Here is a 24,407-nt window from a genome sequence, read left to right as displayed (position 1 = left end):
AAATTGTGAGTTATTAAGTGGTTAATTTATTCACACAAGCCATCCACCACTACCTGCCTTCCACAATAAAGCCTGAGCCTTATGAATGCTGACAAGTGGTCAAGCCACGCCTGCAACACCTCTTCAGCTTGCTTCTGTGTAATTGGCTTGTCTCGTTCTTTCATAAGCCAGCTCGTTAGCAGCATGCTGGTGCTGAGGGAGATGATATCTCCATGTCAACCTCACAGATGATCAGACGGCAAACACACATGCACACTGGTACAGGTTAGCAGTGTGTTGTCATATGCATATGAGCGGAATGAAGCCATAGCTGGAAATGCTCGTCTATAATTTATCTCTTCAGCACACTAGTGGTGGGCTAAACTGATCCAAACTGTAGCTATCAAGACCTGCAGCTCACACAAATAAGCTCCATCGCAAAATGTTTAATGCATACTAAAGAGAAAAGTCATATCAACCATGTGGCCAGTGCAGTTTGTTTGAAAAGTTAAGAGAACAGGATTCTTTGTTTGTTTGTTTTAATCACAGCATTCTTTAAAAGCAGTTCTCCTTTCTTAATGTGTGGTTGATATGGACCACGGTTCATTTAGTACTTTATTATCTGTGTACCAGGCAACACAGATCCCTTAAACAAGCCATTCAAAAGGTACCTAGGGTTAAATGGACTAGCTAAACACACTTAGGGCTCTACTACCTTTAAGACTACAATATAAAATAAATCACTAGCCAAGAATCGCTGAAGCTGCAAACAACCAGCATGTGCCACTTTCCCACGAATAAGAACTCGTGTGAACAATTTAAGTTCAATTCATCTTTTATCAAAACAATAATTTTCTTTTCTCTTATATGGACTGGTTCTTATAATGCGCTTTTCTACTCTATCCTGAGCACTCAAAGTGCTTTACACAACACTTTTTTTCAACTGTTTCTGAGTGCTTCCTAACTAACATCCACACACTGTATGCATGCTATAGTCCGATGGATGCATTGGAGAGCAACATGGGGTTAGTACAACATGCACTGAAAGGCTTAAATGCTTGCCTTTGGTCCTCTCTTTGTTACTGTGTATTCACTGTGTCTGTGCTAACTGTATTTGTGGGTTTAACAGGCCAGCAATGGGACGGAGACATCAAGTGGACGCCATTCTGTAACGGTTGAGACTCAGGTCCAGAAACAGCAGCAAGAGGACAGAGATGATTTCCCACAAGCACAGAGACAGTACAATTCCCTGCCACGGTGAGACATCCTTCCTTCCTTTTCTTTCTTTCTTCAAACTGTCCATGCATCCATGCGGCTGCGTTCACCCCTTTGACTTATCACGTCCTCCCTGCCCTTTCTCAACCCCTTCATTTGACTTTTTTTGATTTCCATCAATTTCTTTTCCTCACATGTTTGCCTTCCCCCCCACCTCCCCCCTCCCTCACTTATCTCTTTGGCTTCCCTCAAAGTCAATCACCACAAAGCCACTTTCAACTAATCTCCAGACATTTGAACGATTCTTAGCAAACTCTTTGAATGAAATCATTTAATGTGATCGCTTAGAATTATTTGACTGATATTCAACTTCATTAAGTCAATGCTGACCTGAAGAAAGCGGTGACTTTGTCCCAAGCCCCCCTCTCCAATAACAGCTCCAATATCACATTATTTTTTCTAAAGGCTATTTTTTCCCCCTACAATCTCTTGCCTCGCACAGTTTGCCATTAGGAGCTACAAGCACTGCTCTTCATCTTCTCCATCTTCTTGTTTCGATTCTTTTTTGCATATTTGTCAAAGAGATGCCAATAAAGCTTACCATATCTTACATCTTGAGCCTTTTTTGTGGGAGGGGGTGGTTTAGTATCAATATTTGCCATTTCTGCCAGCAATCCGTTAAATGTCTTTACTGAAGTTTTTAATCTCATGGCAGTAGGTGCAAATTACAAAGTTAACCACTGCTGCTAGGGGAAAGAAAGTCGCATATGAAGCTTAATATCCTGGAAGAAAAGCTCCCCAAGGCAATAATTCTGTCATTTGACTGACTGACACATTATTGTTGAATATTTTCACACTGAAAACAATCCATTGTGAGGGTTTTTTTGCATTGTGAAATGTATTATATGTTCAAAAATGCTAAGAGCAAAGTCAAGATTTATTTCACTTTTGCAGCTTGCCAATTTAAACAAAGACGGAGCCCTTAATATATGTGTGTGTGTGTGTGTGTGTGTGTGTGTGTGTGTGTGTGTGTGTGCGTGCGTGCGTGCGTGCGTGTGTGCGTGCGTGCGTGGTCTTTTCATTTTCTTTGCCAGTTCTCGTCTATGCTGTAACGCACAAGCACCAATCACTTCTTCATATTCATCCCCTTTTGTGTTATGTTGCCTCAAAACACAGTTGGGTCGATGAAAACGTGTTCGTGTCTGTGGATATGGATTTGTGGTCCACACGGACACATAATCAATTTGGTCTGTATAAGGCAGACTGATCTATGCATTCCCCTCATATGTGTTATCTGCTTGCATCTCATGTGGTGTGACAGTTGAGCTGGGACCTTCTCTCCCAGTGAGTTGCTTCTCTTGGGAAAGTTCATGTCTCCGGCCAAGCAGCCAAGCGAGGATGGCCTTTGATATGCATTCCTTTCATAATCTCATAGTGGCTTCGGGCTAAGAGCCACATGAGCTCAGGCTTGATGCTTGACCCTGGCTGAGGCTTTTCGGGGCTTGGTGTGTCGGCATGGCTTCTCATTAAAGAGCTAGTCTTACATCCCCAGATTAATAATCACAATGCCTTCTAATGTCAGCCACCTCTCTTATTGGAACCTCTTCATCTTTTCCTCTTCCAAAGCAGGAAGTCTGAGCAGTCAGCCATTCAGCAGAAAAGGGAACATTCCCTCACCAAAAAACACCCCAGAAGCTTCCAGAGGAAACCATGGTAGCTGGTTATCTGATGACGGCCAGGCTTAGCTCGCTGTCTGGGATGTGAGGATTGGAAGAACACTAATGAAGGCTTGTTGTTGGAGCAGGATTAGCAGTGACAGGCAACGGAGGTCGAGAGTGACTGGGAGAGGAACGAGTGTTTTAGTAGGAAGGAGAGACCACTGATTAGCCCGAAAGAGATGTACACACACACACAAGCACACGCATGAATGCAGTGAATGTCGAGATAAGGTTCTTAACTGCGGGCTGAGTGAACTGCCAGTAGCTCTTTCATCTAGCCGTGCAACTATCGCATTCCCAGCCAAAAGAATATTGTTCCAAGTTAGAAAGAAAACATTATTCCAGGTTTGTAGACAATTTATTTATACAATATAGAAAATGATTGTTGCATTACACATTAGATGCTTTTGGGTGCATGTGTGCGTGCATGCATGTGTGGAAGCTTTCTCCTACTTCTCATAAACTCTGATTCTTCCCAGCTGTTTTAAAGAAACACACAGCGGCCACAAATGTTCCTGCGAGCCAACTTCCTGGGTTTGTTTGTTATTTTCTGTCATTCTAAATTTACCCCACTCTTTGGCATGATGTATTTTCCCATCCCCTCCCGCTGTACATGTAACTAATCTACTTTGTGATATATTTTGGCAAAGGAGTAGAGGTGATAAGAGAAGTAGATCCCTTGACGCATCAATCACTATTACATTCCTGTGGAGCAACGCAATCTCTCTGCTCTCATCTCTCCGCTTCTGACTTCCCCCTAAAACTTCTGTGCTTTTAAAACCTAAAAGGTCATTCTGGAAACGCAGGTTGCTTCCTCGTGCAACAGGCGTTCCTGTGCTTCTAAACAAGCAACTCCCTCATGAGCGGTGCTGGCTGCTCTGTGAGCCAAGCCAGGGTGTAAGTGTGTGGCGGCTCGCCCAGACGGTGAGGTCCATGTATGGAGCATGTGGTGAGGCTCTCTGCAGTCTGTCCCTACATCTGCCCCTGTACTTGTGCATACTAGCAACCAAATGGCGGAACAAGAGGATGTGTTTGTGTTGCACATGTTCGTAACAGAAATGCATGCACAAAAAAACTCACAAGCTCACAAGAGCCCACATACCCCACGTTTACAGGGCCGTGTGCTTTAGCCCTTCCCCTCCCTTTAGTCATTGTGAACCGCAAGGGCTTTCATTAGAAATGCTGAAATTCTGGGATTCTCATAACAGTTTCACTATGATGATGATAGAAAGAAAATATTTCTAGCAATGGAAAGTTATCAAGAAAGAGGCACTGTGTTTTGTAGCATTTGCTTTAAATCTGTGTGCCCATGATGGCAGCCCTGGCATAGGAACAAACTGTATAGTGTTTCTACTTGCAGTGGAATTCCCTTATTGAAATCCCCACTTCAACACTTATTTTTAAAATGTTTATTATGAAACAGAATGGTATTTCAATAAAAGAAAGAAGAAATAGAAAAAAAAAACACAACAGAAGGTCAAAAAACCCACAAAGGAAGTTGAATAAAATAGAACAGAAGTAGAAAAAAACAACTCTCACAAACACAACTGTAGTGTTTCTGGTGAGACATTAATGCACAAGTGACAAAAACATGTGAAGGATTGCACCGAGACATGTTTAAAAGGATTCATCAGTGCTATCAGAGAAAAAAATATCACATGATTCATGTAATACGTTTACTGTTAGCTTGTCAGTTCTGTAGCTGTTCTATCACGTTAATATCTCACCAAAAACACTTTCGTTGTGTTTTCTGTGTGTGTTTTGGTTTGTTTTTTTGGGGGGGAGTTTGCTGAAGTTTTCCTTTGTATTTTATTTTACTTCCTTTGTAGTTTTTTTTTTTTTATTGCTGTCACCCCTTGAGTCGGCACCCAAGCCGGTGAATGCATTAACCCAAGAAGGAAGTCACCTAGGATCAAATTGATACCATAGCTACATCGACTAAACCTCTCTGACAATTTTGAATTTTGAAAAGGAAAAACACAGCGTTTTGAAAACGCTCCCAAAAATGCATAAATTTCAAAACAGAGCTGCCCCGTCGCAGTGTGGACACTCGAAAATGCAGACTTTCTAATAGCGGAGGGCATTATACAGCAGTTGTTTAGATTGCTCTCAATTTTGACAGCCCTAAAAATGATTAATATCAGTTTGTACATGCTCCAGATAGCTTTTCTTCAAATTCTTTAATTCTCACTCGCTTTTGCGCATGCGCAGGACTGTAACATTTTGGGTTGTTTCAATATGGACGCGCAACTCTGTGAAAACAACTGAAAACGCTAGTATGGACACCGTTTTCTTTTTTTTTTCTTTTTTTTCCTTTAAGCGAAGGACAGTGCGTTTATTTACAGTGAACACATACACCAAGTGGCTATATACAACGTGCAGGGGAAACGGATCCGGGTCGCCAGGGTCCGTGGGAAACAGGGTTGGGAGAAGGGTGTTCCACACTTTCTGTACAAAAACGTTCCCCCTCAATCACTCCTCTCCGCATCGGGTTCCAAAAACGATACTGATAGCTCAACGATCCAGCGAAGACTAGTGCAGACTCGCCATCTAAGTAGTGCAGTAATCAGCTGGGATCAGCGGCCGGTGTGGTGATGAGCAGGTGTGTGGGCCAGCAGCGGGAGCCCGCAGTGAGCATCGCCGTGGCGAGAGAGAGAGAGTGAGAGAGAGAGAGAGCGAGAGAGAGAGAGCAAACAAACCACAAACATATTGCCCAATAGAGGATTGACCAGCGGGGCACACACTGAAAAAAAGGGACTGGCCATCTCTTGGATTTATGTAAGCATCTTGCATGCATTTAACACAATTGCCTCATGTTTTAAAGTTAAATGTAACTATATAGTGTAAAAACTACATGATATGCAGAAAGGGTGTATTAAATTGTTCATATCATGTTCAGGTGAAGTAAGTCAATAAGATAGCAACGTTAAATCTCGTGAAACCACGCGTGATTTCATCTCGCGGGCTTTGGATCGTGGTTTAAAAAAGGCATCCATCTCAGTCAAGTCGAGCAGCCAACTCTACGTTTTTGGTATGTCTTGATTTTTTGAATTCATTTTTACCATATTTCAGCCAAATGTAGTTAAACGTCTAGAGTGTCGCCATGTAACATGCTAAAAAAGAGCCGTTAGCTTATTTGCTGTTTTATCTGTTGTCAAAGAATTGGCGCTTTTTCATTTGAATTTGTCTTTGGCACAAGAGCCGTAATATCACATTAAACCTAATTACGAGGCACTCATAACATAATTTGGTTTTCTGTGTGAATAGATTTGTCAACTGACTCTTCAGTTACATTGTGTATTTACTGCACCGTGGTGTTAGTGAGATTTTGGACATTGAACAGCTTTAGCTAATATCATCAGCGGCATTATGCTAGCTTACATCCCTACCCCTCCTGCCCTCACCTGCTGTCCTTTTGTTTTTGTTTTTGTTTTTTTTGCTGCACATTGAGAGATGACCTCTATTCTGCATTTCACCAGGAGTCAGCTGATGGATTGTGGGTTCAAGGTGTTATGGTAAGAAAGTATATTCTATTTTCGTTTCTGTAACTTAATTATAATAGGTTTTTTATAATTATTAGGTGCATGCATACTCACCCTATTAATACAACTGAGAGATCCAAAATAGAATAGAATAGAATAGAATTCAACTTTATTGTCATTGCACATGCACAGGTACAGGGCAACGAAATGCAGTTTGCATCCATCCAGAAGTGCTTTAGTGATATAGATATATTACAATATATATTAGCAATAATATAGATATGTGAGTATATTACAGAAATGGGTCTATTATGGTATGTTATAATGTACACGGTATGAAGTATGTTGTGAATATTCTATAACTATAAGTATGTACAGGCTGTAGTGAGTACAAGCTATGTACAGGATATGAACAGGATATAAATATGAAAAACTATACAGAATATGAAATAAATAACTTTACAGAATCTGGGATATACAGCTATACAGAAATGGGAACTATGCAAGTTGTAAACAGTTGTAGGATTAAAGATTATCGAATGTACCGAATGATTATTTACACAAAATCTGCCATAGGTTTAACTTATACCTGTATGTATTGCCAGAAAGGTGATTACTGGACTCGCATTAATGCACACTTGAACTGAAATGAGGTTGTAACTTGTGGGTTGTTGGGTTGCAAATCAGAAACAAACATCTTTGGATTTTTTTTAATCCCATAAGATCTGGAAACACAGTTTTTATTCAACAAAACATTACTGATTAACCAAGCACAGTGCCTGCTGTTATTTCAAAATAATTTTATGTCATTTCAGATAAAATGCAGCATTCCAGTGCATCCCAACCATGCCTTTACAGTCAAGGTTTCTGACGGAGCTGAGTTTTTCTCTGACAGTCTGCTGAAAGTGTTTGCAAAGTGATCGGGGGAACAGGGCACAAAGCTAAAGGATGTAGCTGCCATAATGACAGTAAGAACTTTAAAATTCTTTAACTACAAAGTGTATATGTATTGCATTAGGTCAGTAAAAGATTTTTATGCTACATCCATTGAAACAGTCAACTATTACCTGTGAGTAATGATTCCACTAAAAGGATGCCATAATTTTCGTCATGCATTTACTGGCCCACTGAGAAAAAATTATCTTTTTTTAAAAATAAATGTTCTGGAAACTATATATCCATAAAGTTGATGTCAAACAGGAACTTTTGATATTGCTTTGTAGATGCTGGTGTTGCATGTTGACTGGTTTAAAAAGTCAAGAGTTTTTGTCTGGGATCATTTTCTTCTGTGCTACTGAAAAGTTCACAAATCTCTGTTTTCTTTGTTATAATAGTCAAGGATGACATTAATGCTCGGAGTCCCTCATCAAAGTGCTCCGCATCTGTGTGAAAGATAATTGCAACATCTTGGTGCAGGAGTTCATGGTGAGTGTTTTATGAGTAGATTGTGGCTTTGCAACATTTAAAAATGCATTTAGTTATCCACTTGATCCTCATTGGACTGGTTAGGACCAGTAGTCCTCTTTAATAATTTGAAGTTCACATGAGGCCTGGTAGTGAACTCGGCCGCCGGCCCTTGAGGCCCCATCCCCACCCCTGTATTAGGGGTCACATCAGTGTGAAAAAACTTTAAATTTGTCATTCTAATGAACAAAGGAAAATCCCACCAATATTTATATTAGCTTTTGTTTGAAAAAATGACCAACAGCTAACCAAATTGTGGGGCTGAAAGTCTAAATTCTAACATCTTCTGAGTGACATAACCTGGATTTCTGATGGGCCGGTGTCTTTCTAACAAAAACTAATGTAAAGCATTTGAAATTATTATGTTTTTCACCCTCTCTTAGAAACTCTGTTAGACCATGAATGGCAGCATGGCAGGCCACTCTTTGGCTATAGCTATTTACTATGTTGCTTGCATTGGTTTAAATTACTCTAACATTAGAACTGGTAGATTCAAAAGAGATGAGTTTAAAAAGGAATCTTAAAGAAATGTTTTGTGTTTAACCAGGACTTGACTGAGGCCACTGCACAGATTGAGAAAACCACAATGAACATCTGTCTCCAGAGGATGCGGCAGGCAATGACTTTTCTGATGTTGTTCTTCAAGATCTGGATAACGTGACCTTTGCAGTAGCCATGCTGTTTGGACCTTTTTTATTCCTTCAACATGAGTTACCCATCACAACTCTGCTACACTTTTGAGGTGATTCAATGGGTGGTAATGGAGTTGGATGCAACTCAGCTCTCAAGAAAAGCTCACAACTAAGACAAAACTGCTCCTGCAACGAAGCTCACTGTTATGCATGTGAGGTGACCAGCTCTAGGTGAGAGGACATTTAAATCTCACACTTGTTCTGCTGCATTTTTGAAGCTCAATTCCAGGAACGGATCGCAGGGTTCATTTTTATATACTCTGCAACTGCCATGAGGACGAGCCGTTTTTTGTTGTTGTTTGTTTTTCCTTTTGCTCTGTACAAGTTCTGTTTGTCTGTTTGGCAGCATTTTTAAATTTCTCTTTGTATTTTTTCTTTCTTTTACTAGTGAAGAGATGTAGCGTGAACAGTTATACAGTCTAAATATCCCATATGGGTCGTGTGAAATGGTATTTTCAGTTTCATTCAGTTGAAGTAAAGAACGTTGAATATTTCTAAGTGTGCTGTTTTGAACCAAGATGTCACAGTATGATCAGTGCTGTAATTTTTGACAGTCACTGTATCAATGTTATTTTTGCGTCTCTTGAATAAAGGTTTTGACCTGCAAGTGCTAATTTCTTTAGTTATTGGGGTAAAATGGGTAATGTTAATAGGAAGGTGTTTGCCAATTCAGTAACCTAATTTAATGTTAATGGAAACTAACATTACCTCAAATTGTTTAGTCATAATTGTTGTTTAACTGAATCTTGACGTTAGAGGCCTTAAATAGAATGTTTTGATTTGTTCTTTCCCAACATTTTTCAAAAGAAACAGTCCAATTTCTTTGCTGTGATTGATTCCAGAGAACACGGAAGAACTGACATTATTTAACTGTTGATTTATATAGATTCAGTAGAGGAGTAATGTCAGTTTAATTCTTTACCTACTGCAGTGAAATTAGACATTTTGTTTTGAAAGGTTACTGGTGGATGCCAGCAACCATCTTGGAAGAGAACAATACAATCTGTTATAAGGCCTCCATTTGAAAATTGTGTATTTGATACTAGAATATAATAGCAAAATGTAATTTGAAGATAACATGTAGTATTTAAGTGACCAAGTAGTATTGGGTAAAAGTTATTGAATCGTGTTGGGATAACGTGAGGAAATTGTGAAGGATTAAAATATTCCAAGAGCTCAAATTACTTCATCAAAACATGTTTAAGTCACATTTTATCAACACAAATTGCACAAGTTTATTGAACATGAATAAATTGTGTTAATTTAACTCAATTGTTTAAGTTGCTGCCAAAGCAAAACATCTGTGTGCAACAAATGTCCACCATTGAATTAAGTAAATCCAACAACATATTTTTTTCAGTGCAGGGACCATGACAGAATGTGTATTTTTTTTTATTTTACCGCAAGCAAAAAGTACTCCACCACAGATTTTCAAATTCTTATCCTACCTTATACTTTTCTTTGCAAATATTTCATTCATTAAACTGCAGTCATGCTTTGGGACCCTATCTGCGATGTTTAAGGGAGCTCTGAAGAAATGTTATGGTTGCAGCTTTTAGGCTTTTTGCATTTGATACATAGGGGCACAACAGTCCTATGTGAAAAGGTCAGTCCATCACAAACCATCATGTTCCCTGATGTTGTCTCCAAGACTTGAAAATATGCTGCCTGTTATTTATTTATTTATTTTTGTCCTGTGGCATTTTGGGATGATTTAAATATTAAGTACAAAAGTTGTCTAAATGGTGCTTAAAATAACATTTCACCATTTGATTTTTGTTTGATTGCAAGAGGAAAGAACAGACAGAGACTGCACAAGTAAATGCTATTTTAAATAAAGATATTAAAATACATACATACATATATATTTATAAATTCACCTGTTATGTTTATCATCCAAACTTGTTTATATTAAGTGTTTAATTACCCTTTTAAAGTCACACTGACAGCAGCAATCTAACATGATCCTAAACATTTTTCATTTAAAATTAAAATAACAAAATGCCATCAACAATCTTTTTTCTTAAATTGCTCCCTGATTTTTGTTATATGCAACTGTACCCAAGTCAGCATCTGACTACAATAAATGCTTAATTGAAAAGGGAATGCCACTATAATATATACACTCAACAAAAATATAAATGCAACACCTTTGTTACTGCTCCCATTCCCCATGGGATGGACGTAGAGACCTAAAATTCATTCCAGATACACAATATAACCATCCCCCCCAAACAGTGGTCACAAATCAGTCCAAATGTGTGGTAGTGGGCACATCTGCTATATTGAGATAATCCATCCCACCTCACAGGTGTGCCACATCAGGATGCTGATCTGACATCATGAGTAGTGCACAGGTGTACCTCAGACTTCCCACAACAAAAGGCCACCCTGGAATGTGCAGTTTTGTCTCACAGCAAAATGCCACAGATGCCACAAGCAATGAGGGAGCGTGCAATTGGCATGCTGACAGCAGGAATGTCAACCAGATCTGTCGCCCGTGCATTGAATGTTCATTTCTCAACCATAAGCCGTCTCCACAGGCGTTTCAGAGAATATGGCAGCACATCCAACCGGCCTCACAACCGCAGACCTCGTGTAACCACACCAGCCCAGGACCTCCACATCCAGCAGGTTCACCTCCAAGATCGTCTGAGACCAGCCACCCAGACAGCTGCTGGAACAATTGGTTTGCACAACCAAACAATTTCTGCACAAACTGTCAGAAACCGTCTCAGGGACGCTCAACTGCATGCCCGTCGTCCTCATCGGGGTCTTGACCTGACTCCAGCTCGTTGCCGTAACAGACTTGTGTGGGCAAATGCTCACATTCGATGGCGTCTGGCACGTTGGAGAGGTGTGCGCTTCACGGATGAATCATGGTTCACATTGTTCAGGGCAGATGGCAGCTGAGAATATCCCAGTTCTTGCATGGCCAGCATACTCACCGGACATGTCACCCATTGAGCATGTTCGGGATGTGCTTGACCAGCGTATACGACAGCGTGTACCAGTTCCCACGAATATATATATATATATATATATATATATATAAAAACACCCAGCACGCCCCTGCGGGCGGTTTATCCTTCAAGCTCGGGTCCTCTACCAGAGGCCTGGGAGCTTGAGGGTCCTGCGCAGTATCTTAGCTGTTCCCAGGACTGCGCTCTTCTGGACAGAGATCTCCGATGTTGTTCCCGGGATCTGCTGGAGCCACTCGCCTAGCTTGGGAGTCACCGCACCTAGTGCTCCGATTACCACGGGGACCACCATTACCTTCACCCTCCACATCCTCTCGAGCTCTTCTCTGAGCCCTTGGTATTTCACCAGCTTCTCGTGTTCCTTCTTCCTGATATTGCTGTCATTCGGAACCGCTACATCGATCACTACGGCCGTCTTCTTCTGTTTGTCTACCACCACTATGTCCGGTTGGTTAGCCACCACCATTTTGTCCGTCTGTATCTGGAAGTCCCACAGGATCTTAGCTCGGTCATTCTCCACCACCCTTGGGGGCATTTCCCATTTTGACCTCGGGACTTCCAGGTTATACTCGGCACAGATGTTCCTGTACACTATGCCGGCCACTTGGTTATGGCGTTCCATGTATGCCAAGTGGCCGGCATAGTGTACAGGAACATCTGTGTGTATATATATATATATATATATATATATATATATATATATATAAAAACACCCAGCACGCCCCTGCGGGCGGTTTATCCTTCAAGCTCGGGTCCTCTACCAGAGGCCTGGGAGCTTGAGGGTCCTGCGCAGTATCTTAGCTGTTCCCAGGACTGCGCTCTTCTGGACAGAGATCTCCGATGTTGTTCCCGGGATCTGCTGGAGCCACTCGCCTATCTTGGGAGTCACCGCACCTAGTGCTCCGATTACCACGGGGACCACCGTTACCTTCACCCTCCACATCCTCTCGAGCTCTTCTCTGAGCCCTTGGTATTTCTCCAGCTTCTCGTGTTCCTTCTTCCTGATATTGCTGTCATTCGGAACCGCTACATCGATCACTACGGCCGTCTTCTTCTGTTTGTCTACCACCACTATGTCCGGTTGGTTAGCCACCACCATTTTGTCCGTCTGTATCTGGAAGTCCCACAGGATCTTAGCTCGGTCATTCTCCACCACCCTTGGGGGCATCTCCCATTTTGACCTCGGGACTTCCAGGTTATACTCCGCACAGATATTCCTGTACACTATGCCGGCCACTTGGTTATGGCGTTCCATGTATGCCTTGCCTGCTAGCATCTTGCACCCTGCTGTTATGTGCTGGATTGTCTCTGGGGCATCTTTACACAGCCTGCACCTGGGGTCTTGCCTGGTGTGATAGACCCCAGCCTCTATGGATCTTGTGCTCAGAGCTTGTTCTTGTGCTGCCATGATTAGTGCCTCTGTGCTGTCTTTCAGTCCAGCTTTGTCCAGCCACTGGTAGGATTTCTGGATATCAGCCACCTCCTCTATCTGCCGGTGGTACATACCGTGCAGGGGCCTGTCCTTCCATGATGGTTCCTCGTCTCCCTCCTCTTTCTTGGGTTTCTGCTGCCTGAGGTATTCACTGAGCACTCGGTCAGTTGGGGCCATCTTCCCAATGTATTCTTGGATGTTCGTTGTCTCATCCTGGACTGTGGTGCTGACACTCACCAGTCCCCGGCCCCCTTCCTTCCGCTTAGCGTACAGCCTCAGGGTGCTGGACTTGGGGTGAAACCCTCCATGCATGGTAAGGAGCATTCTTGTCTTTATGTCAGTGGCTTCTATCTCCTCCTTTGGCCAGCCTATTACCCCAGCAGGGTACCTGATCACGGGCAGGGCGTACGTGTTGATGGCCCGGATCTTGTTCTTACCATTCAGCTGACTCCTCAGGACTTGCCTGACCCTCTGCAGGTACTTGGTGGTTGCAGCTTTTCTAGCGGCCTCTTCATGGTTCCCATTCGCCTGCGGGATCCCCAAGTACTTGTAACTGTCCTCTATGTCTGCAATGTTGCCTTCTGGTAGTTCAATCCCCTCAGTTCTGACTACCTTCCCTCTCTTTGTTACCATCCGACTACACTTCTCCAGTCCGAACGACATTCCAATGTCATTGCTGTATAGCCTGGTAGTGTGGATCAGTGAATCGATGTCTCGTTCACTCTTGGCATACAGCTTGATGTCATCCATGTACAGGAGGTGGCTGACAACTGCTCCGTTCCGTAGTCGGTATCCGTAGCCAGTCTTGTTAATGATCTCACTGAGGGGGTTCAGGCCTATGCAGAACAGCAGTGGGGACAGAGCATCTCCTTGGTAGATCCCGCACTTGATGGTGACTTGTGCTATGGGCTTGGAGTTGGCCTCTAGTGTTGTACGCCACATCCCCACTGAGTTCCTGATGAAGGCTCTTAGGGTCCCATTGATCTTGTACAATTCTAGGCATTCCAGTATCCAGCTGTGGGGCATTGAGTCATAGGCCTTCTTGTAATTCAATTCAATTCAATTCAATTCAATTTTATTTATATAGCGCCAAATCACAACAAAAGTCGCCTCAAGGCGCTTCATAGATACAGAGAAAAACCCAACAATCATATGACCCCCTATGAGCAAGCACTTTGGCGACAGTGGGAAGGAAAAACTCCCTTTTAACAGGAAGAAACCTCCGGCAGAACCAGGCTCAGGGAGGGGCGGCCATCTGCTGCGACCGGTTGGGGTGAGAGAAGGAAGACAGGATAAAGACATGCTGTGGAAGAGAGACAGAGGTTAATAACAGATATGATTCAATGCAGAGAGGTCTATTAATACATAGTGAGTGAGAAAGGTGACTGGAAAGGAAAAACTCAATGCATCATGGGAATCCCCCGGCAGCCTACATCTATTGCAGCATAACAAAGGGAGGATTCAGGGTCACCTGGTCCAGCCCTAACTATATGCTTTAGAAAAAAGGAAAGTTTTAAGCCTAATCTTAAAAGTAGAGATAGTGTCTGTCTCCCGAATCCAAACTGGAAGCTGGTTCCACAGAAGAGGGGCCTGAAAACTGAAGGCTCTCCCTCCCATTCTACTTTTAAATACTCTAGGAACAACAAGTAGGCCTGCAGAGCGAGAGCGGAGCGCTCTAATAGGGTGATATGGTACTACAAGGTCATTAAGATAAGATGGGGCCTGATTATTTAAGACCTTGTATGTGAGGAGCAGGATTTTGAATTCAATTCTGGATTTAACAGGAAGCCAATGAAGGGAAGCCAAAACAGGAGAAATATGCTCTCTCTTTCTAGTCCCTGTCAGGACTCTTGCTGCAGCATTTTGGATTAGCTGAAGGCTTTTCAGTGAGTTTTTTGGACATCCTGATAATAATGAATTACAGTAGTCCAGCCTGGAAGTAATAAATGCATGAACTAGTTTTTCAGCGTCACTCTGAGACAGGATATTTCTAATTTTAGAGATGTTGCGCAAATGGAAGAAAGCAGTCTTACATATTTGTTTAATATGTGCGTTGAAGGACATGTCCTGGTCAAAAATGACTCCAAGGTTCCTCACCGCGTTACTGGAGGCCAAGGTAATGCCATCCAGAGTAAGAATCTGATTAGATACCATATTTCTAAGATTTTCAGGGCCGAGTACAATAACCTCAGTTTTATCTGAATTAAGAAGCAGAAAGTTAGCGGCCATCCAGGTCTTTATGTCTTTAAGACATTCCTGCAGTTTAACTAATTGGTGTGTGTTATCTGGCTTCATGGACAGATAGAGCTGGGTGTCATCTGCATAGCAGTGAAAATGTATGCTATGTCTTCTAATGATACTGCCTAAGGGAAGCATGTATAATGTAAACAGAATTGGTCCTAGCACTGAACCCTGTGGAACTCCATAATTAACCTCAGTGTGTGAAGAGGACTCTCCATTTACATGCACGAATTGGAGTCTATTAGATAGATATGATACAAACCACTGCAGCGCAGTACTTGTAATACCTACAGCATGTTCTAATCGCTCTAATAGGATATTATGATCAACAGTATCGAACGCTGCACTGAGGTCTAGCAGGACAAGCACAGAGATGAGTCCACTGTCAGAGGCCATAAGAAGATCATTTGTAACCTTCACTAAAGCTGTTTCTGTGCTGTGCTGAGCTCTGAAACCTGACTGAAACTCTTCAAATAAACCATTCCTCTGCAGATGATCTGTTAGCTGTTTGACAACTACTCTTTCAAGGATTTTTGATATGAAAGGAAGGTTGGAGATTGGCCTATAATTAGCTAAGACTGCTGGGTCTAGAGATGGCTTTTTGAGTAAAGGTTTAACTACAGCCAGCTTGAAGGCCTGTGGTACATAGCCGATTATTAGAGATAGGTTGATCATATTTAAGATCGAAGAATTAATTAATGGCAGGACTTCTTTGAGCAGTTTTGTAGGAATGGGGTCTAAAAGACACGTTGATGGTTTGGAGGAAGTAATTATTGAAGTTAACTCAGAAAGATCAATTGGAGAAAAAGAGTCTAACTTAATATCAATGGTACTAAGAGTAGCTGTAGATAATATTACATCTGTGGGATGATTATTGGTAATTTTTTCTCTAATGATAAAAATTTTATTTGTGAAGAAGTTCATGAAGTCATTACTAGTTAACGTTAAAGGGATGGTTGGCTCAAAAGAGCTCTGACTTTTTGTCAGCCTGGCTACAGTGCTGAAGAGAAACCTGGGGTTGTTCTTATTTTCTTCAATCAGTGATGAATAGTAAGATGTTCTGGCTTTGCGGAGGGCTTTCTTATAAAGCAGCAAACTATTTCTCCAGGCTAAATGATGATCCTCTAGATTTGTGACACGCCATTTCCTCTCCAGATTACGAGTCATCTGCTTCCAGATTACGAGTCATCTGCTAATCAATCCAGGCAGTGCACAGGTTGGTCAGTCTGGTCTTGCAGTCTCGGCTGATTGTTCTGTCTACCAGTATATACATATATATATATATATATATATACATATATTTTTATTTTTATTTTATTTATTTTTTTTTGGTGTCCCGTTTGGATTTTTAGCCATCAGAATTGTTGTCTTAAGGCCAAGAAAGATGCCTGGACACCGTTTTCAAATCTATCCGGGCTAGTGTGGACGTAGCCTCAGTTGCACTGCGTTTGAACACTCAGGGCCATCGTACATATTCCACTGCCAATATATCTGCCTATATATATTTACCATGCTTATATTCAAAAGTGCTTTCTTACCAAATGCTGGACTGACTTGGCTGGACATGTGTCACCACTTCCATCAAAACTTTAAATGGGCATATTTTTGAATGGAGTAAAATTCATCAGTTTCATCTAGTTGATTGTGCAATTAAAAACCATGGTTGTTGGGTTTTGTTTTGTTTTTTCAGTTTGTACAAATTGAGAAATGAGTCCCACTTCCCTCAATTGTAAAACCACACAGTTGTGTCTTCTGCCTGTTCCTCACAGCCTCCCTGGAATGCAGGTGTTCTGGCCTAAAAGCATACCGGGCCCCTGTCTCCCTCTGCAGTCTTGTGCCTTGTACTCAAAAGCCTTTTAAGCACACAATGGGTCAGTGAGGTGTGAATGGGATCTCTCTTAGCACCCCTGATGCAAAAGACACTGTCACAGATATTCCATCCCACGTCTGCTCTAATGGATTCTAATAGCCAAAGACCCTGCAGATTTCAATGACAGCTGTCCAGGTGAAAGGGGAGCACGTGTGGTGGGAAGCATGCATGGATGATAGCTCTTTTGTTTAAATTTTGTTTCTAACAAAAGATACGTCCATAAATCTTTGGCCGGCCTGTCAGTGCATGGGCTGACAGGCAAGTCGAAGATGAGTAGAAGCCAGATAACTCTCTGAGGCCTACCATTATTCTGTCTGGTCTGTAAGTGCACCCATCTGCATCCCCAATACCAAGTTAAATGGATGAAAGCCGGCATTTTCTCAGCGAGGTTTTAACATTTATGTTTGTTTACAATGTGGAAATAATAGTCCTGCACGCGTTTCATGCTTCCGATATTTATTTCCTGCCTCTTTCATGTCTCGTTTCTTTTTTCTTTTATGTTACTGGATTCAGTCTAATCACGCAGGAGCCTAAAACAGACCCCTCTGCACCATTGATGTTGCTTTCAGTATTTTAAGTGAATGCCACGTCCTGCTTTTAGCTCTCACACAAATGTGAAAATGATCCCGTTCTCCGCTGAAGTGCAGTTCCTTTTGAATTCCCCTTGAATACTGCTGACCCAGGGGGCTTTTTTTTTAAACAGAATCAAATAAAATCCACCTCTGTTCGCTTTAGATTTAATTGCTGCTTAAGGTGACTGAGAAAACAGTGCAATTGACCCTCCTACCTGTTTCTGTGTGTTTAGGCAACCTCGCAAGAACAACAGTGCGGCGTCCCAGGACTCGTGGGATAAGATGTACGTGCCAGCAGAGGGATTTCAGCCATCCAAGGAAAATCCTCGCTACTCCGGGGGCCAGGGGTCACGTAACGGCTACCTGGGAACACCCAGTATTAACGCCCGCGTCTTCCTCGAGACCCAGGAGTTGCTGAGGCAGGAGGAAAGGCGTCGAGAGCAGGAGGCCAGCAAAACCAGGCCGCCTCCTGCACAGGAAACCCCCAGCGGCATCACCTTTGACCAGAACAGAGACAGCACTCAAGCCACTGGCTCTGCCATAGCTCGGGCCCTCTCAAAACCCAAGGGGCCCTACAGACAGGACGTGCCCCCATCACCGTCCCAAATTGCCAAGCTCAGCAGGCATCAGAGTTCAGTGAAGGGAAGGCTGTTTTATTCCTGAGAGGGTGAAAAGGAAGAATATGGATGTCTTTAAGGAGATGAGGACTGATCCTAACAAGCATTTACAGGGAAAAAAAAACAAAAACAAGATTTGTGGGATTTTTTTAAAATAAAAATATGAAATATAAAGATTTTTATAGGACTGCTGTAAAAAATGTTTATATTTAAAGAAAGATTTTTTTTTTAATTAAGAACCGTGATCCTTTTTAAGCTGTTTTATAGTCCAGCATTGTGATCATTCATACCTTGTATGTTTATCCTTTAAGTGCCTTTAACGTCATTTGATTGTTTGGTGTTTTTGACTCGTGATCTGCTGTTTTGACCCATCTAACACACCCGGAAAAAGCTGCCATCACAACAGAGCACTGTTTGAGGGGATCTCAGCAGCGCTGCACCTAAACAGTCGTAACCTAATGGGCAAGTCTCAGTCCAGACATGCTTTTTCTACCACGCATCTGCTAGACCTCAGTCGATACCACGCTTGTGTGAATGAGGCTTATTTTTGATGTTCATGGCGACTTTAACTGTGTGTGTGTGTGTGTGTGTGTGTGTGTATTTGAGAGAGAGAAGGTGACAGAGTGCTGGCAGGAGCTGACATGTAGTGGGAGAGTGTGGAGGTTAAAAAGCTTGTGTGAACTGTGGAGTCAGAGCTTGGGTTTTGGGCATGAGCACCCATCCCCCTCACTTCAGGGAAATGTCCCTTTTGGTTTCAGATACAGGACTTACTCAAAGTCTGTATCCTCTTTCCAACCCCCTCTTGTATTCAGTATGATAATCCTAAATTCTCTCTTCCCTTCTGCTGGCTGCTTTATCAGTCCCCCCTCCCCCCCTCTCTCACATTGTCGCCATCAATATACAGCACTCTCAGTGGAGGAAAACGGCTTTAGATCTTCTTTATTTCTGCTCCGCTCCACCCACTCAGGGAATCCAGCAGTACAAATGGGGTCAGGTCTGGGTTATTAATTAATGTACGTCATTAAAAATAAATGCACACCTTCGTTTGTGTTTGTTCTCACGTACGGTGAGGAGATAAAAAATGGCAACCTTGGCGGCGTGCCGCTTGGCCCCTGGCCTCGCCTGGAGTGATTTGGCCGTAACCGAAGCCTGCTGGCCTTTAGGTATCTGAGCTGTTCTTCGCTGAATATTTCATCAGGGCAGTTACATGGGAAACTGCATCAGCTCTGCTGTGGGTGGCCTTGGTGTAGTGCTGCATATCCATGGGGCAGATACAATGGAGCTGATTTTGTTTACCTTCATGATTATTTCCATTATTTCCAAACAAGAATTCACTCTTCTGGAGTTGAGGACCTGATTTGCTATGTGAGGCCAATTTTTTTTTCTTAAGGAGAAAAGTGCAGATTACATTTGAGTTACAGTTTAGATTTAGATCAGGTTCGGAAAAATGACTTGGATATATGTTTATATGCACTAAAAAAAACAGGTTATGCTTTCAACTTGAAACTGAGGTGTAAATGTGATCAGGCTGGTGATCAGACTTCTCCTTTGCTACATTACACAACAGTCTTTTGTAACTGTTGTGGTATTACAATATGCTGTTTCATGGTGAATGTGCTCAACAAGCAGATCTCCAGCATTGTCATATGACACATGTAGACCTCTGGTGGTTTCTTTGTGTCAACTTCAGTCACGCTTGGATGGATTTATTTTGAACACCAAGGATGTATCTAACAAGTGAACTCCTTGATTCTCAACTCTGAGATCAGGCACATGTAATAAGAAACCCAGCGAGACATCTGCATGACCAAGAAGTCTGTTAAAAGCTAGCTTGACAAATCAGGTCTCTCTAATTCCATGTTCCAGCCATAGACAAATCAGCCTACCACAGACAGCAGGCCGAAGCTTTGTTGCTTAAAAAAAAATGCATTCGATATAATACACTGACTGGAGTTCTCACAGAATGAATTGCACTTTTCTCTTTTGTCCCCTTTGTGATCATTCAAATGAATTTGCTTCGCTAAACCTCTGTTATTTCCTGAGCCCCGGGTTAAGCGCCGAGTCTGGGATTATACTTCTTTGGGAACACACACACGGACAGCTGCGGCCACCACCGAGGCCTTGTTCTTCCTATAACGCTGCTTTCTGGTCCGTACAGAGTTCTCTCGGAGGACACTGCAGTGCGCTGGCAGCACATACAGCAGATCTCTCCACCCTGCCCTACTTAAGTACGCTGAAAATATAACAGCATAAGACTAGAATTAGGATTAAGATAAAACTCCAGGCTACAGTTTCACAGTCGCTGGTGAGATTATCGATTACGGTCCTCACAAGCAGCAAAAAAAAAAAGTATCCTCACACATGCAAGGATATTGAAAGGAGAGCATGAGTAAGCTTGTTTCGCTACCAATTTTTGCATCGTGCTTGTATGTAGGTGGCCATGTGGTTAAGTGTCTGTGAATGCTGCCAGTAAATAGATTCTCCAATATGTCTCTGAATATGTCTTGGCAGCCATATGAACCACTCTGCTGCCGAGTGGGAGAAGAGCAGAGGAGTAGGAGGGAGAGAAGATGGGAGGCCTGACCTTGCAGATGATTCAGTCAATGGAGTAATCACAACTATTCCTCTGAGTCCGCACTACAAACGAGAGGTTACTGACGAGGCGGCGCTCACTTTTGCTGTCTCTTCTTCTTATTCTCCACATTTATCTCCTCCTTCTGTCTGTCAGTTTGCATCTTTTTTTCTTTTTTTTTTGCCTGGGCAGAATTGTTGGATCTGGTTGTGTAGATGAAAGTGGTGGTTGCTGTTGTTGTTGGTGGTGGTGTGTGTGTGTTTGCATGGGCGTGCATGTGTTTATGTAAAGGAACTTTGACACAGCAGCTGTTTTAACCAACGTGTCCGTGTTTCATGTCTCATGAACTGTAGAGGCGCCCGTGATATCTAATGATTTTATTCCCCATCTCTCCTATGCAAATTAGATGATATCCCATAATGCACATTTATTATTTGTGTTGTGTAATTAATGTTTGTTCTCCATCTCTGTGACATATGGATATTTTTTTCCCCCATAAAGCTATTATTTCGGGAGATTTTTTTAAAGTCCTGGGATAAATGAGAAAGATATTGCCATATTTTCATTGTGTTTTTACAGCCTTCCTTTATTGTGTTTTATTATCCACAACATGGTACTATGGTAGTGAAAAAAAAGAAAAAAAAATATTAATATGTAAGCACTGTGCAATTTTCCTTTATACAACAGTGTGTCATTAAGAAATGTTTCTGCTGTTCTCTGTACATATGATATGAACCATTTTTTCAGCGAATAAATTGAGGGTAGTTTCAGTCCTTGTAACAGTAATTTCCCTTGATTGCTTTGCTTTAACATTCACAAATTGTTCCTCTCCTTGATAACGCCAGCTAAGGGAAGTAATGAATAACTTATTCTTGCTGCTGCCATACCGGATATGTATTCAGGATTCAAGAATTCAAAATGAAACATTGTTGAACTTATGATAATTATCGGTTATGAAAGTAAAATTGGCTGTTCTCTTTCAGAGGTACGCACATGCATTTGAACTAGGAACGTTCACTTTACTCGTCATCTGGTTGCCATATCATTTCTCACTGTTTCAACATGAAGGCAAGAGAGACCTGAGTAAAGGCTGAACTTTCTAAACAGTTGCTCTTATCACTTTTTGACTGCTGAAACAAGTGGAACGTTTATGGTCTAACTGCAGCTATAAACTGGCGCTAGCTGAAAATGTGGTTCCCACATTTGTTAAAGTGGCAACAAATCCAAAGGTACAAAAAAAGCCCCACACTCGCACATTCTCTTTGTTTTTCATCTCTTTACACTCCAGCCTAGAGCCGGCTTTCCTTCTAACAACATCCTGTGATGACGCTGATGGTGATAAAGACAATAGTTAAGTTTATGATGTTGAACTCCGGGGAAAAGGAAGGTTTTAGAAAGTGCAGGTTCTGGCCCTGCATTACAGAACTCCTGCCAAATCTGCCTCATCCTGAGGAAGGGAAAGGCTTTTGATAGAATCCGTCTGCTCAGAGAGGAAACATAGTATAGAGCACATGCACCAGGGGTAGAGACATCCACTACTCCGTATAGCGCCTTGGGGTGCAGCAGTAAAATTAAGGTGAAGAGTGAGTGGAGTAAATTTGTCCAGCCTGTGAGAGGACAGAGGGTGACTTTAACCCTGAATAATACCTCGAGGGGAAATTTAAAAGCACCTCTGAAGTAACTCTTCTCTGAACATCCCTGCTGAGCCACAGTCCGTTGCTTTTTATATTGCCTTTGATTGAGGGTCAATAGAGCAAATGGGGAGGAAAGAGACTGCATTTGGTCATGTTCCAGCTCTGTTTCAGCTTTCACCTTTCCCAAAATTCAAAGAGCTTTAATAGAAATACATATCAATGCTTTTGTAGAGTATCACAAGACAAGTTTTTTTTTCTTTAACATTTTTTTGTGGCCAGTCTAAAACATTTCCTTCACATCTGAGTACAGCTGAGTACAGCTTTAAAAGTCTAGTTTAAGATAATGTAAAGTCTAACTTTGTTGATATTCAGTTTTTTTAGTAGTGATGTGTTTACAGTGCTATCCTAAATCTTGAGCCACATCTCATTTTTTAAATATTTCATGTCCAAGGAGCCTTTTTCTTTAGACATGAGGTTTTTTTCACTCATTTTCAGTCCTGACCTTTTACTTGACCATTTTCAGACTGTTTTGTTTGAGCTGCACACTTTAAAAAATCTGAGGAAACTCAACAAGTGAAGGAGTGGCAGGACTAAAAAGTATCCACAGCAGGTGAACATTATCTGTTCATTCATCATTCTTTTGTTTTTAATTAATTTATTATTTTTAAATATGAGGAAAGATCTGAAACAGGACCTGAGAGATGACTTCATTCAGTTGATCCATCTACTGAACAAATGAGCCTAAGCAGCATCAGAAATGGTCTTAATGGGAGTTGTTAAGAAGTCATTCTTAAGAAAGGGAAACGGGGAGAAAAGGCAAATTACACAAGACCTGGTCTAAAACTCAGTGGCAACAGTCTTATGACATCTTTTGGACTTTTGGTTTAATATGTGCAGAGAAGACCATGAAAGAAGTGCGTGTCTAAAGCCATCTGTAAAACACAATGGAAGCTCTGTCGTGATTTAGAGCTGTATTTCAGCCAGTGCTGTTGGGGATCTTGTCAAAATTGATGGAATTATGAACGCTGAAAAGTACCAACAGATTTTGATTCACCATGAAATACCATCTGGAAAGCATCTGATTGGCAAAAGCTTTGTTTTTAGCATGACAATAATACCAAACACTGCCAATGAAGTAAAAGCATACCCAGATTTTAAAAAAACATGCATTGGAAAACTATTGGTCATGCATTGGCCTCCCCAGAGCCTGGACATGAACATTATTAAAGCAGTGTGCGATCATTTTGAAGAATTTTGAGAATGAAACAAAAGGTAGAAATCTCCAAAGAAGAGCTTTGGATGTTCTTCAAGATGCCTGAAGAAATATTCCTAAAAATCATATACGTGCTCTATTTTTGTCCAACAATCAAATGTTTCTGTGTGTGTGCAAGCACTTGAGGACAGTATGGCAGACAAAAACTTCATCGCTACAACATTCCAGACATAAATCCAGTTGACACATCCATAAAGGTAATCTAAAGCCATCAAAAGACAATCCGTTTCATCCCAGTGTGATACAAAACGCAGCATATAACCTACTTTGCTGTATCAGCTTGCACCCTTAACACTTTGAAGCCTGGGGGAACAGTAAAGCTGTCCTTGGCTCTCGTCTGCCTGATCATTACTCACGCTGAAAAAGCTCGGCTGAGACTTTAATATCACCCCTTTTGCATCTCCCCCATCAGATTACTTCATAATGAAAACCTTCAGCGATTTCCAATGATCAACAGCAGACGCTGTCATTCGGCCAGTTTGATTTCATTACTCCACTTTGTCCTCGTGACCCCTGCAGGCCAGACCAGTAGACCCCTGTGCTGGCAAGTGCGAGCATGTTGATATGAGAAGCAGATGGGGTTTGTGTGAACTGCCAGTAGATAAAAATGCTTGTGTCAAGTGACTGGAAGGGTAGGGGTCTTTTCAGCCTGGTGATAGTGGAGT

The 24,407-nt window shown here is 41.8% G+C and overlaps 1 long non-coding RNA gene and 1 pseudogene across 4 annotated transcripts in view; both read left to right on the top strand.

Moving 5' to 3' along the window:
- Positions 1 to 21,605, top strand: part of LOC309713985 (partitioning defective 3 homolog) — a 360,712-nt pseudogene extending 339,107 nt beyond the window's left edge. The window contains exons 23-24 of the transcript XR_014280682.1: positions 1,109 to 1,236; positions 17,880 to 21,605. The product of XR_014280682.1 is annotated as a partitioning defective 3 homolog (transcript). The remainder of the gene's footprint in view (positions 1 to 1,108; positions 1,237 to 17,879) is intronic.
- Positions 5,654 to 9,157, top strand: LOC309713986. 3 transcript variants are annotated; one of them, XR_014278771.1, is made up of 4 exons: positions 5,654 to 5,690; positions 5,812 to 6,427; positions 7,210 to 7,362; positions 7,729 to 7,788. It is a non-coding gene; the product is annotated as an uncharacterized lncRNA (long non-coding RNA). The 3 variants fall into 3 exon arrangements; XR_014278770.1 differs by lacking the exon at positions 7,729 to 7,788 and adding an exon at positions 8,406 to 9,157 and having other exon boundaries at positions 5,659 to 6,427; XR_014278772.1 differs by having other exon boundaries at positions 5,659 to 6,427.
- Positions 21,606 to 24,407: the final 2,802 nt, after the last annotated feature.

The sequence above is a fragment of the Aulonocara stuartgranti genome (assembly GCF_965226115.1).
Source record: "Aulonocara stuartgranti genome assembly, chromosome: 9".
In the NCBI taxonomy this organism is placed as follows: Eukaryota; Metazoa; Chordata; class Actinopteri; order Cichliformes; family Cichlidae; genus Aulonocara; species Aulonocara stuartgranti.
This window is presented reverse-complemented; position numbering and strand designations above follow the sequence as displayed.